An 11,747-nucleotide genomic window follows, 5' to 3' on the forward strand; every position below is an offset into this window, starting at 1 on the left:
ACCCCACTAACCCCCTTTTCCTTCCCTCTTCTGCTTCTCACTCATGAATACATAACCCGGTCCGTGCTAATGCGCTTCTACCGACTCCATTGCCGGGCAAACCCGTTTAGTTTAGAGGGCTACGCCACATTAACCCACACTAGGCTTGCCTGGAAGCTCGGCCCTTTAAAACTCTTTCTTGTGCCACGTCCGCGCCGCTCTTAGCTACACATCACAGAGGTTCCTCGGCTGCCTGCGGCATGCAAAGATTCATCCCCGACCAGCGAAAGAGGAGCTGACCCAGCTGAGCTGAGGTGCTGGGGGTCGGGAGATATCCCAGACAAACTGCGATCGGACACTGCAGGATAAGTTACTGAGCTATTGCTTGTAATGTGGACTCACACTCACACTCACACAACTGCAGCAGTAATTATAGTCTGGCTGCTGTGCAGAACTGGCACAGGAAACCAGCTCGTTCTACAGAGGCAGCTGGATTTTGAAGAATAATAAATAAATACACGGGGGCATGTCTGCTGCTAGTACAGAAAACTGCGATTTGAGAAAGGATTAATACCAATAAGAGGTTTTATGTGTTCTTACAAAAACAGAGCGGGAGAAGGTAAAACAGGCGGGAATGTAGCATCACATCCACCCGCCGGTAGAGCTGGCGGTGTCATCTGTGTCTTTAAACAATCAGTCCCCAGCCCCTCACTTTATTTGTGCAACATACAGTTGCTGCGTGAACTCAATCTCCTGCCCGCTGAAATGCTACTTGCCCATTTCAGGAAATCTAGGCAGGACCACGTGAGAGGCTTTGGCAAGCACAGGGGTTATCTGGCTGTTTAGAGTGGTATTGGCTGTTTGGGAAGGGAGGGGGGAGATGGGGAGAGCCAGACAGTGTAAGCCCCCGGCTCTGGGAGAGCAGGAGAAATCGGGGCTTAGCTAGATTTGAAAACGTCCAGGGCAAATGGATTCGTTTTAGTCATATTCTCCATACCAGCAGCAGGAGTCAAATCCCATTCACTACATAAAACAAGCAGGTTTGTGCCCTCAGCTGTAACGTTGGTTTAGAGATAGTTGTTTGTGTGGGTATAGAGGCGCACAGCACACAAGGATCTTTCTCTTCTTTCCTGCCACTTCCCTATTCAAAGTCCACGACTTTTCTAGCCTGCTTCCAAAACTCGCGGCTGTCCGGGTGTCTGCTGTGCAAACTGGTCTCTCTGAGGTCCGCTGACATCCTGTCCATGTACCTAAGTCTTTGGTCTCCCCCTTAGTCCTCCTCCGTCCAGGACCATTGCAAGGGCCAGCCTAGCCTCCCGCAGCTTGTCTTCAATTGGGACAATCCGTATCGATCTCCTTTTCCATACACATGTACAGATCGGTGTATATATGTGTTATATGTATATATTATATATACCACATACACATACACGTATCGTAGCTCACATTCTTACACCTAACACGGGTGTATACAATTCACACACGAGTGGTGTTTAAAATCAATAGCAATTCTGGAAGGCTCTATTAAATGACAGAGACAGACGATTAAAACCTATAATTTTGCTCCGTATTTAGAAGTATTTTTGGTTCTGTAAAATGCTAAGCAGTCCTGGTCCCGGATTATTGCAAAGAGCGTCAGCTAGACATGGGGCGCCCAGCTATTCAAGACTTGGTTTTCTCTATCAATAAAAGATGTAAGGCCGTTCTGCTAAAAGGGAGGGTAGCCCTGGAGTTATTTGTCCACCATTTTAAGAGGGGGCGAGGAGGGGATTTCCTGTCATGTGACAGTGCATGGACTCCCCCCCGCCACGTGGAAAATGTGCATATGTCCTGTGATTCGATATACTTATTCGATTACTTGAGTGCTCGGCGATCTTTTGTGACGCGAGAGTGAAATGCAGAAAATACAATTCAAAGCAGTTTTAAATGCACACTCCAGTAGAAGACCAATTGCACTAGGGCTTTGGGATGAATTGCACGTTGACTAGACGATTTCTTTGGCTTTCAGTGGTTTTGTCACCGCGAATCATTTAATCAGCAACCTGTTTAATTTTTTTTTATCTTTCTGCCTAATGGATCCCCGTGATACATTAAAATTAAGGTGTTTTGTCTACTAAATAATCCTCTCCTACAAAGGTAGATAAACATCTAGCTGCAGCTCTGTCAAGGCTTCTGATCATAAAGCCCTTCTGAGTGACAGGTCCTTAGGATATTGACATATTCCGCCTCACGATAAAATACACTTTCTTTGTCACGTCTATTAAAGAGCCTCTACTCCAATACAGTTGAGTCCCGGGTCCTACTCTCTCAAACATCCACTCGTGTTGTTAGGAAGACACTGGGGGAAAACCCTCCTTTAGCCTCATTTCATTAAGTCGGTCACATAACTCTCCCACTGATTTTCGTGGGAGCAGAATTGCATCTTTCCGGCTAATCTGCTCGTATAAACCTCAGTTTTGCTGCAGATAGCCTGCGCTCAAACACTGTACTGGGTGCGTTTAGAAATTCGTAGCAAGCGGGATGTATTTTTTAGATGAGCATCGTTTGGATCTGCGAGGTTTCAAACTAGACTTGATTCTAATTGACCCTCAGGTAGGAATCACTTTGCTAAAGATCAGGAGGGAATTTTCAGCGAGTGAAGGAAGATCTGTGACTTCGGAGCGACGGACACCGGCTTTGACACCGACAGTCAGCTTGTGGATCAAAAGACTGTAAAGATTTTCCTCTAATGCCCGACTGTATTTGAAATTGCCTGATTCCAAAAAGCGCCGCGCATGTCCAAGAATGTTATTTTAAAATCGAACTTAATATATGGAGTCCTTTAAAGGCTTCCCCCAAATCACTATTACCTACGTGTTGCCGGTTTTGCGGAGGACTGAGAGTATTTTTTAGAGGAATCATGATTCGCTGCCCAATCAACAGCAGAAACAATTCGTGGGAAGCCGAATCTTTCTCATGAACACTCACAAGAACGTCCAGAACATTAATAGAATCTGTAGTTTATAATGTGTTCCTGTAGTTTCTCCGTGCGCTCGGATTGCTAAACGCAATCTTGCTGTCCCGGGTAGTGTATATGGAGCAGGCACAGGGAAGCCTACTTTCTAATGAGTTTTCGCATTCCCTTCGAGCTCGGGAGAGTTTGGAAACATAGGATTTCAACAGAGTCCTTTGCTAACCATCCCAGGTATTGAAAATTCCGGGCACTTCTTGTGCATAATTTAAGATTTTTTTAAAACATTATTTGCCTCCACTCGTTACCTGTCTCACGATCGTTTTTCCTGCTCTAGCTATATTTGCAGAAATGTAGGACAGGCCCTGAGAAATCCCCACTACCCTGAGCTGCTGCATATCCCTTTGAAAAAATCGAGGGAGTGCAAGGGGTTAGCACGGGGAGATCTATAATGTTGTTTCTCGGGGTGAAGCTTTGCAACTGGAATAATCAGCCTTCCTTTATTTTCTTAAATCTCCCCAAATACGCCTCCCACCTTTCACCGTATAGATTCCGCTTTTTTTTAGTTTTGTTTCCACTGAGGGGTATTTTAATCTAAATTACACCCGTCCGGACAGCACACCGCACATTCTGTCTCACTATACAGGCAATGAACCTCATTAGTTTTATCCTCTTTGCTAACGGCATCGGGCAAATCAAAAGCCTCATTCAGCTGAGTTCCCTAGTCCAGCAGGTGTGGGGCCACACGCGATTTGCTACAGTTAATGGGCCCTTTTTAGTAAGTGTTTGTTTATCCCTTCTGCTGTTGTAATAGTGTTAATCAACACTACCCAGCCAGCCTTTCACGTGGCTACCTTCAAGAATGATTCATTGATGCTTGGGTTTCCTGCGGAGCCTTGATAGAGCAGATAACGGGGTACCTGGCACAAAGTGAGCCATTGAGAATAACTTTAGCATGAAAAGGACAAACAAGGAATAGAGGGGAAAGGCTGGGGAGGGAGGGAGGGCTGGCACCAGGAGCAGAAGCGATCGGTGCTGAGCCTGTCAGAGTAGATGGAAGGTGGGACCAGGCGGGCTTCCCAGCAAGTGGTTAAATTCCAAAGGAACCTACGTGAGAAGCAGAGAGTTCAGCTCCGTTGAGTAGCTAAGCGAGCCCTTTATCCCCCCTTCTTCCCGAATTTGCACAGGATCATAGAGATCCGTGCGCGTGAGAGCCTAGCGAAGGAGACCCCCCAGACATGCTCACCTGAGAGCTCCCTGAGCACACCTGAGTGCTTGGCCAGCGAGCGGGCCCCGCAACGGAGCGGGCTCGCAGCTCGCCGCCCTGCAATCCCGTCCTTCCTTCGCTAGTGCTGCGGGCCCTGCCTCCACCCTCTCTGTGCGTGCGGCACAAACTCGGGAAAGAGCCACGGGCTGCTTGAACCCACGCGCGTGGTTATTCCTGCCCAGCGCTCGTCACATCCACGGGGTCTGCCTAGACTCGGCTGCCGCTGTGGGAGGTTGGAAAGCTTAGGTCTGGGTGGAGGTGAAAACCTGCGCTCAGCCTCTGGCTGGGGGGACACCAATAATCACAACTTATCAGTATCCTGACGTCCACAGCGCGCTGTGCGCACATTAACGGCAGTAGCTGCACGCTGCTCCCGGCAGAGAAGTGTTCTCCCTTATTGACACTTGGGGAGAAACCGAGGCACGCAGCTGAAGGTACTAGCTCCAGCTCACATGGCAGACCGAGCCATCGAAGCCCTGTCCCTGTGCTTTAAAGCCCATTACACGCCCTTCCTCGCCGATTTAGCGGCTTAGAATTAACCACGGAGCCTTCTTGTCAGGTGACAACGCCTCAGCTCTCTCTAGGCTGGGACGTTCTGCCTCCCAGCCTCAAAGATCTGAATGGAATAAAAGCGTTGTCATAAGGAGCCTTTTCGCTTTGTGTCCGGCGCATTTTCGCTATTCCAATATTCTGCGGCAGTTTGTCACTAGCGTGTAGACAGATTCGAACTATAGCGTGTTTATTCCTCGCGCGGACACTCGCTTGGTCAATTTCGGTTCTGTTTGATTTGCTATGGGGATTTTGGTTTTATTTTATTGTGCTAGGAGGCTTATTTGCCACAGGTACAAACCCAGAAAGGTCACACACTGAGGAATTCTGAGCCATAAAACGATCAGCCTTGATTCCCCCTCATGTCATATTCCCCAGCACATATAATTACACCGATTTCTTCTCTTGATCTCGTTATGCGAAAAGACAAAAGCAAAACCACGCGGACTGAAAGCTTGACTTTTGTGCTCACGCTGTTTTAAGGCGATCGCTTGTCTTTCTACCAGATTGTTGAAATATACAAGACTGGTTTTAGTGTCAGGATTGCAGAGAATGTTGGGCTCTTCTCACAGATACAGGCGCCCCCGCAACAGATCAGGAGTGTCTCGACCTCATTGAGTCACCGTCAAAAGCACAGACCAAACGAAAGAGAAACAAGCGAGACGGCTTTGGGACAAGTCCATCTTTCTACATCCCCACCCCTTCAGCGGCCGGATCTCTGTCTCTCCTGTGCAGCCCCGGCTCTTAATCCTTAGTGCTACTTTTAAAAAGCAAACTAAGAATGGTTTCAGCATGGGAACGAAAAATCCACCCTTTAAGGTTCTTTGTGGCAATTCTGTGTGTGTCTTTCATCATCTTTCTTTGAAAATAAATGACCATTGTTCGGCGGTCTTGGGGGGAGAGAAGGGGTGTTTTTAGGGAAATTGCTTTTTCCCTTCCAAATCCAATCCCGCAGGGAGGTTTTATTTATTGATGTGTTTTTATAAGGAGACCGGATGTTTGTAAAGCCAAACGTTTTGGTTTTTAAAAGTGTTTTTGTTTTTATAGGGGCGCACACCAGGCAGTGATGTATTTCTTAGGACACTGGGGCGTTCTGTACAAGGGAGATCGCTCTCTGTGCGATCGCTTTGCACAATGGAGGAGGCGTGTGTGTGTGTGTGTAAATATCCGACTTTATTTTTAACAAATCCCTTCCGCCGCCCTTTAAACAAGAAACTCGAAAGGCGGAATACGTACCTGGCTCAAACCGAACGCAGCGACGAAACGTAACTGTAATGGCTAAATGGCTTTGCAGAGAGTTTTGCCGGAGAGTGAGGACTGCAAGTTTTGATCTTGGGGTTGTTGTTAAAATTTTAACCTTATATTTTAATGCCCTTTAAAAATCTCAGCATTTATTTAGGGGGCAGGACCCCATTTTCCCCTCCTTCCATTTTATATGCAGAAAAAACAACAACCCCAAAATCAAAACCAACAACTCAAACCTCAGCACAGCACCCAGCAGCTCGCAGTTAAGTACGTGGTCCGATTTTCCAAGACGCTCCCACTGCGATACCTGAAGATGGTGGCTAGATTGAACCGCTAGGAGTTAGCTCTTCGGGGCTCTCAAGTTTTTGAACCCATAGCAATTTAGTATTGCAGGTGGGGAGACAGCCAAAGCTTTTGCAAGTGCTGGGATCTAATTTTTTACTTAGTCATTATAAAAGTGCGGCGAACCTACAACTTAGAATCAAGGGAGTTGATCAAGTAACGATGTTGGATTTGCACAAGCTGTTTGGAAAACGAACAAAAAAACAATGTGGCGGTGGATAGGATAGCAAAGTCTCTTCTGCAAAGCTCGGAAAAGTTGGGTTTAGAAACGAGGAATAGGAACAGAAGGAAACCCCTGCCAAGCGGCCAGGTGAAAAGTACGAATTGCACTAGAGAAAAAAGCAGGTACCCCAAAACTGTCCTTTTACAACACTGGTGTTGGCATTTTTGTAAGTTAGGTCGCATCCCTCTTGTGTTATTCAGTATTTTTTGGTAGGGCTACCCGTTCCTCTTGCAGTCATTGTCAGCGTCTTCTGACCATTCAGAGAATCAGTAGTGTACTCCCAGCATGCTCCTGCGTGCACGTTTCTGTCGCCGGGCAGCATCCTTCCTGTCCCCGTGCGAGACTGGAGCAGCTTGGCTGAGCCAAGTTTGGTCTGTGGAAGCCGGAGTAACATTTGCCTGGTTTTTACCAGCGAAACGCAAGGCAATTCATCGGGAAACACGCAAGGCCTGTGTCAGTGGCCAGACAGAGAAGGAGCCAAGAGAAACGAGAATATATTGAAAACGGATCCTGCCGGGAGTTGGGAGACCGATCCCTTAGCCCGGCAGGAACATTACCCCCACACTCACATGTGCACTGCCCTATAGACATAGGGCATTATCTAGGGCAATATATAGACATTCATATGGATTGTGTTTTGGAGCGAAGTCGGTTTTTTTAGGGGAAAAACTGATTCTGAATCCTTGGCTTTCCTCGCAGCACACCAGGCTATGGAAAGCAACGAGAGCTCACAGCTTCAGCTTTCTCACTGCTCGCCCCAGCAAGTAGCTAATCTCTTGGTCTGCATTCCCCGGACAATGCCTATCAGAGCTTGCAACCATCGCCAAACTTCCGACAAAGAGAACTTTGTGTGTAGACAAACACACACACACAGATTCCTCCATGGAGAATGAAAATCAGACAGATAGACATAAATATTGCCACTAATTGAAAGATGAATTCGACTTAGTCCTTGATTTTTTAGTTTAGAAGGCTGGACAGTGCAGAGATTGTTTCAAACTAACAGGACTTTATTAACACCTCTGCTTTCGCCTCTGTTTTTTGCTGTAGTTTGCCAGCAAATATGACCTTTCCGTCCTTAAAATCAGCGGATACAGCGACAATTCTGCTGCCTTGGGACGTGTCAAAACCCGCAGGGCGTGTTCAAAGCCAACTTGCTCTATAAATAATCACAGCAAAATGGGGTCCTGTCTGGCTTGTAGCTGCAAATGAGAGCAGGGGCGGCTCTAGACATTTCGCCGCCCCAAGCACGGCATCATGGCGCGGGGAGCGCTCTGCCGGTCGCCTGTCCGGCGGCTCCGGTGGACCTCCCGCAGGCGTGCGTACGGAGGGTCCTCTGGTCCCGCGGCTCCGGCATGCCTGCAGGAGGTCCACCGGAGCCGCTGGGCCAGCGGACCCTCGGCAGGCAGGCGGCCGAAGGCTGCCTGCCTGCCGCCGTCCCGGTGACCGGCAGAGCGCCCCGGCGGCATGCGGCACCAAGCACGCGCTTGGCGTGCTGGGGCATGGAGCTGCCCCTGGATGAGAGCGCTGGGAGCCCCCATCCCCGTAAATGCTAACAAATGTATCATTTAGCTGCTATTAAACCGGCTCAGGTCCGCTATTAATCGGCAATTGAGATCAGTTCGCACATAATAAATCATGATGTTTGCAGGGCTCACTGCATCCCGAGTTCCCGCCGCTCGCCTCGCATTGTATTCGCGGCCAGGGCGTGATCCCGGGATTAAACGCGACACTGTGCAAATATTTGTATTTTAGCCCAGAATTAGAGAGGCAGGAAACCCAGTTTGATAAGTGGCAGGTGAGAGCGGGACCGAAAAAAAAGAGGCTTTAGAGTGGACCTGTCACCCAGGCGGCTAATTGGAGCCCAAACTGGTTTGTATTAAATACTGCGAGCAAAATCCAAAACCCGCATCTCCTTCCACGTGCCCCCCTACCAAAAGACATCTGTAACTATCCCGGGAGGCATGAACCTTCGGTTGATTTTCACTGGCTCGGTTCGGTCCTGGGGTGGTATTTAACGCCGCCCGTATACAACCGATGCCTTTAATTCCTTTCCGCAGTGACCTATTTTATCGCGGTCCCGCATCAGAAACGGCTGGAAATCAGGTTGGGGAGAAACTGGCGAGCCAAAGGATCTCCGCCTTCTTCCGAATTGAAATGAGTATAGAGAAGCATTAATTTCCATCGCTACAGATCAGGAGCTCTGTAGAAAGGTACCAGCAGCAATCCGCGTTCGAACGGACGGGGCTTTGCTTTAAAAACTATATTAGGAGCAGGATCCGAAGGAATCTCATAGCTAGAGAGAGGATTACACTGAATGGATTGATTCCCAATCAGTACAGCCGCGTCAGGAATGGAAATAAACTTTAATTCGATGTTAAGATTATCTAGCGAGGAGCCGTGGAGCAAAGCTAACCGCTCCAGACGCAGAGAAATGATATAGTGTCAGATCATTTCTTAGAAGGCTTCGGGGTTTCATCCGTCCTATTGTTTTGATTATGTAACGGAAAATATATTCCCTTTGATGACTGTAGCCATTAAAATGTTAACTGACAGAGAAAAACCCGCGCAGGACAATATTGTGCGGTGTTTGGAAATTGAAGTGCAAACCTGATTTTTCATCGAGCAGACAATGAGCGCCTTGATGGCGCTTTTCGGGCGCTGTTTGCACACCTGATAGTCTTACTTTAGTGGCTTTGCTAAATCAGCCAATGCCCAGGACATAACAAGATCCGGAAGAACGAAAAAATGAGCCATACAACTGTCCAGTGCTTGAAATCGAGTTGCTGGAGCTGCGGCACTTCTGTAGCAATCACTATCTGGAGACAGAGAGAGTGGAGCCAACTTTCACTAAAGAGTTTGCTGCGGCTTCCCTAATTAGTACTAATTAGCAACTAAAATTCCTGAATCAAATCAAACCCGAAAATCCCGCTATTTGGATTTAAACTTTCTTTTCTCCCTCTCTCCAATACCGCATAAGACATAAGGGCACGATCCGGAATGACTCCTGGTAAAACTGTCTCGTTTATCTGCACATTAAGCCAGACACGTTAAGACGCGTCAAGGATCAGAGGGGGATCCCTGTTAGTCTGGATCTGTAAAAAGCGACACAGGGGTCTGCGGCACCTTATAGACTGAACAGAGGTATTGGAGCATGAGCTTTCCTGGGTGAATACCCACTTCAACTGACTTCATCCCGGAAAGCTTCTGCTCCAATATGTGTTAGCCATTAAGACGTGTGTAGGTCAGGCGCGGTCAATAGGCGAACCCGTAAAATATTTATCAATGTACCTACCTATTTGTAAATTTCGTGTGTGAGAGAGAAACGGATCTTTAATAGGGCAACACCCTGGTAACTTTCTTTCCAAAGAACAGAGTTTCCTCCATGTTTTGTGTGCAAAGGAATATTATATTTAATGAATGAAACGATACAACATGGAATTGCTCGATCCGGGTTGCGATCGCCCCTCCACTGAACGGCCGCTGGGGAGTTTGCCACAATGTTGCTGCTCCCCTAAAGATTTCTAGGAATTCGCCTCCTAAATGGTGGACAAAATCATTCATAAAGGACCATTTTACCAAATCGCCCAGCACAGCCGAAGTATTTATTATCTAAATGTCCCTGTGTGGTCTGCGCTGACAGATCATTTGGGGCTTTGCGTTTTCATAACGCCGGCGGGCAGGAGAAGAAGAAACCGAGACGCTGGGCGAGGGGACGCGACCTGGGGTAGCAGCCGCCTGGCCCCGCACTCCCCAGCTGGCGATGCACAAGCGCGAACGCCGCGCTCCCTCTGCCAAGCGTCCCAAGCAGACACCAGATCGTCGAGGAGTTTGTTTCTGGAGCCAGGTTCATTCAAAATAACCCGCTCGGCCAGCTCCCGTCCCACTGCTCTGCTAAGAGAAAAGGGGCTTTTCAAGGGCTGCCAGCTTTTGCTGCCGCCCGTGTTACCTGGGTTCCCAAACCTGGGGTGGGGGCAGATCTGGACTGAATGTATTTGGTTTCGCTTCGAATGCAAAATGAACCCTCCGCAGCTCGGACACCGCAGGGCTCACCGCCTGCGGGCGTCCAAACACTGCTCCCCCCGACTCCGGCTGGGCAGTGCTGGGTTCTTGGGGCAATGCCGTGAGATATGTGTGTGTGTGTTAATTTTCGTCTTCTCTGGGTCTGACTTCTGTCCTAAACACCGAGGGCAGAGAGGAACTAGGACCCCCCCCATCCACAGCTGTTCCATCTCCAAAGCTGGCTCCTTTCCATGCAGGGCGGAGCAGCGGCAGGACAAACGGGACAGGCCCTGGGTGGGCGTGGGGGAATAAGCCCCTCCCGTATCCCCAGCGGGTCTGGGCCCAAACCTGCTGCCACTTGAGGCTTGCAGTGGGCGCAGGCCCTGGACTGTGGGGCCTTGCTCCTGGGGGACAGAGCTCGGGGCGGCTGTTCACTCCCCCCGCCAGGGAAGGGCAGCTGGGGGGGTGGGGACTGGCGCGGCTGGCTTGGAGGGGTTCGTTTGGCGTTTGCTGTTAACCCGGTTCGACTCTGGGCTGGAAATCGAAGAGCGGGACCGGGCGCCCCTGTGTAACTGGGGACGCTGTGGGGTAAGGGGGGGTGACCCGTCCCATGCTCGCTGCAGCCCGGTGATGGGCGGTGCTAGCTTAACTAAGCGCCCGGCTAGCCCTGGCTGGAGCCTTTCAAACCAGGCTGCAAGATGCTAGGCGGCCGGGGTGTCAGCCTCCCCACCAGCCGCCCGCCGCAGCTCAGCGCCGGGGCTTGAGTTACTGCTGACGCCTGGTGTGAAAGGCTCGGAAGCATCGGCGGGTTCCCGATCCGCCTGCGCTCCGCGCTTGTCCTGCTCCAGCCCTGGGATCCAGCCTGGGACTGTCAGAGCGCGGAGGCTCCCAAATCCTCCCCTCTGTGCCCCACTCAGGGCTTGATGAGAGCCCGGGCTCCTACGCGCAGCGCCTGTGGACCCGCAGTTGCTGTTTTCCGTTTGGCCCACACGGCCCCTGTGCGTGTAAATGCTGCTCAGGGGGTTGTCCGAGATTATCACCCGCGCAGACCAAGGTGTGTGACATGGTGAGAGCTGCCCGGGCCCGGGACACTTGGCAGGAGATCAGAGGAGAAGTGGGGTGGGAATGGGCTGGTTGGCGGGGGAGGTGGAAAGTCACCCTCCCCCCCCCAGGAGGAAGGTGAATGGCGT

The sequence above is a fragment of the Chelonoidis abingdonii genome, chromosome 22 (genome assembly GCF_003597395.2).
Source record: "Chelonoidis abingdonii isolate Lonesome George chromosome 22, CheloAbing_2.0, whole genome shotgun sequence".
Taxonomy (NCBI): domain Eukaryota; kingdom Metazoa; phylum Chordata; order Testudines; family Testudinidae; genus Chelonoidis; species Chelonoidis abingdonii.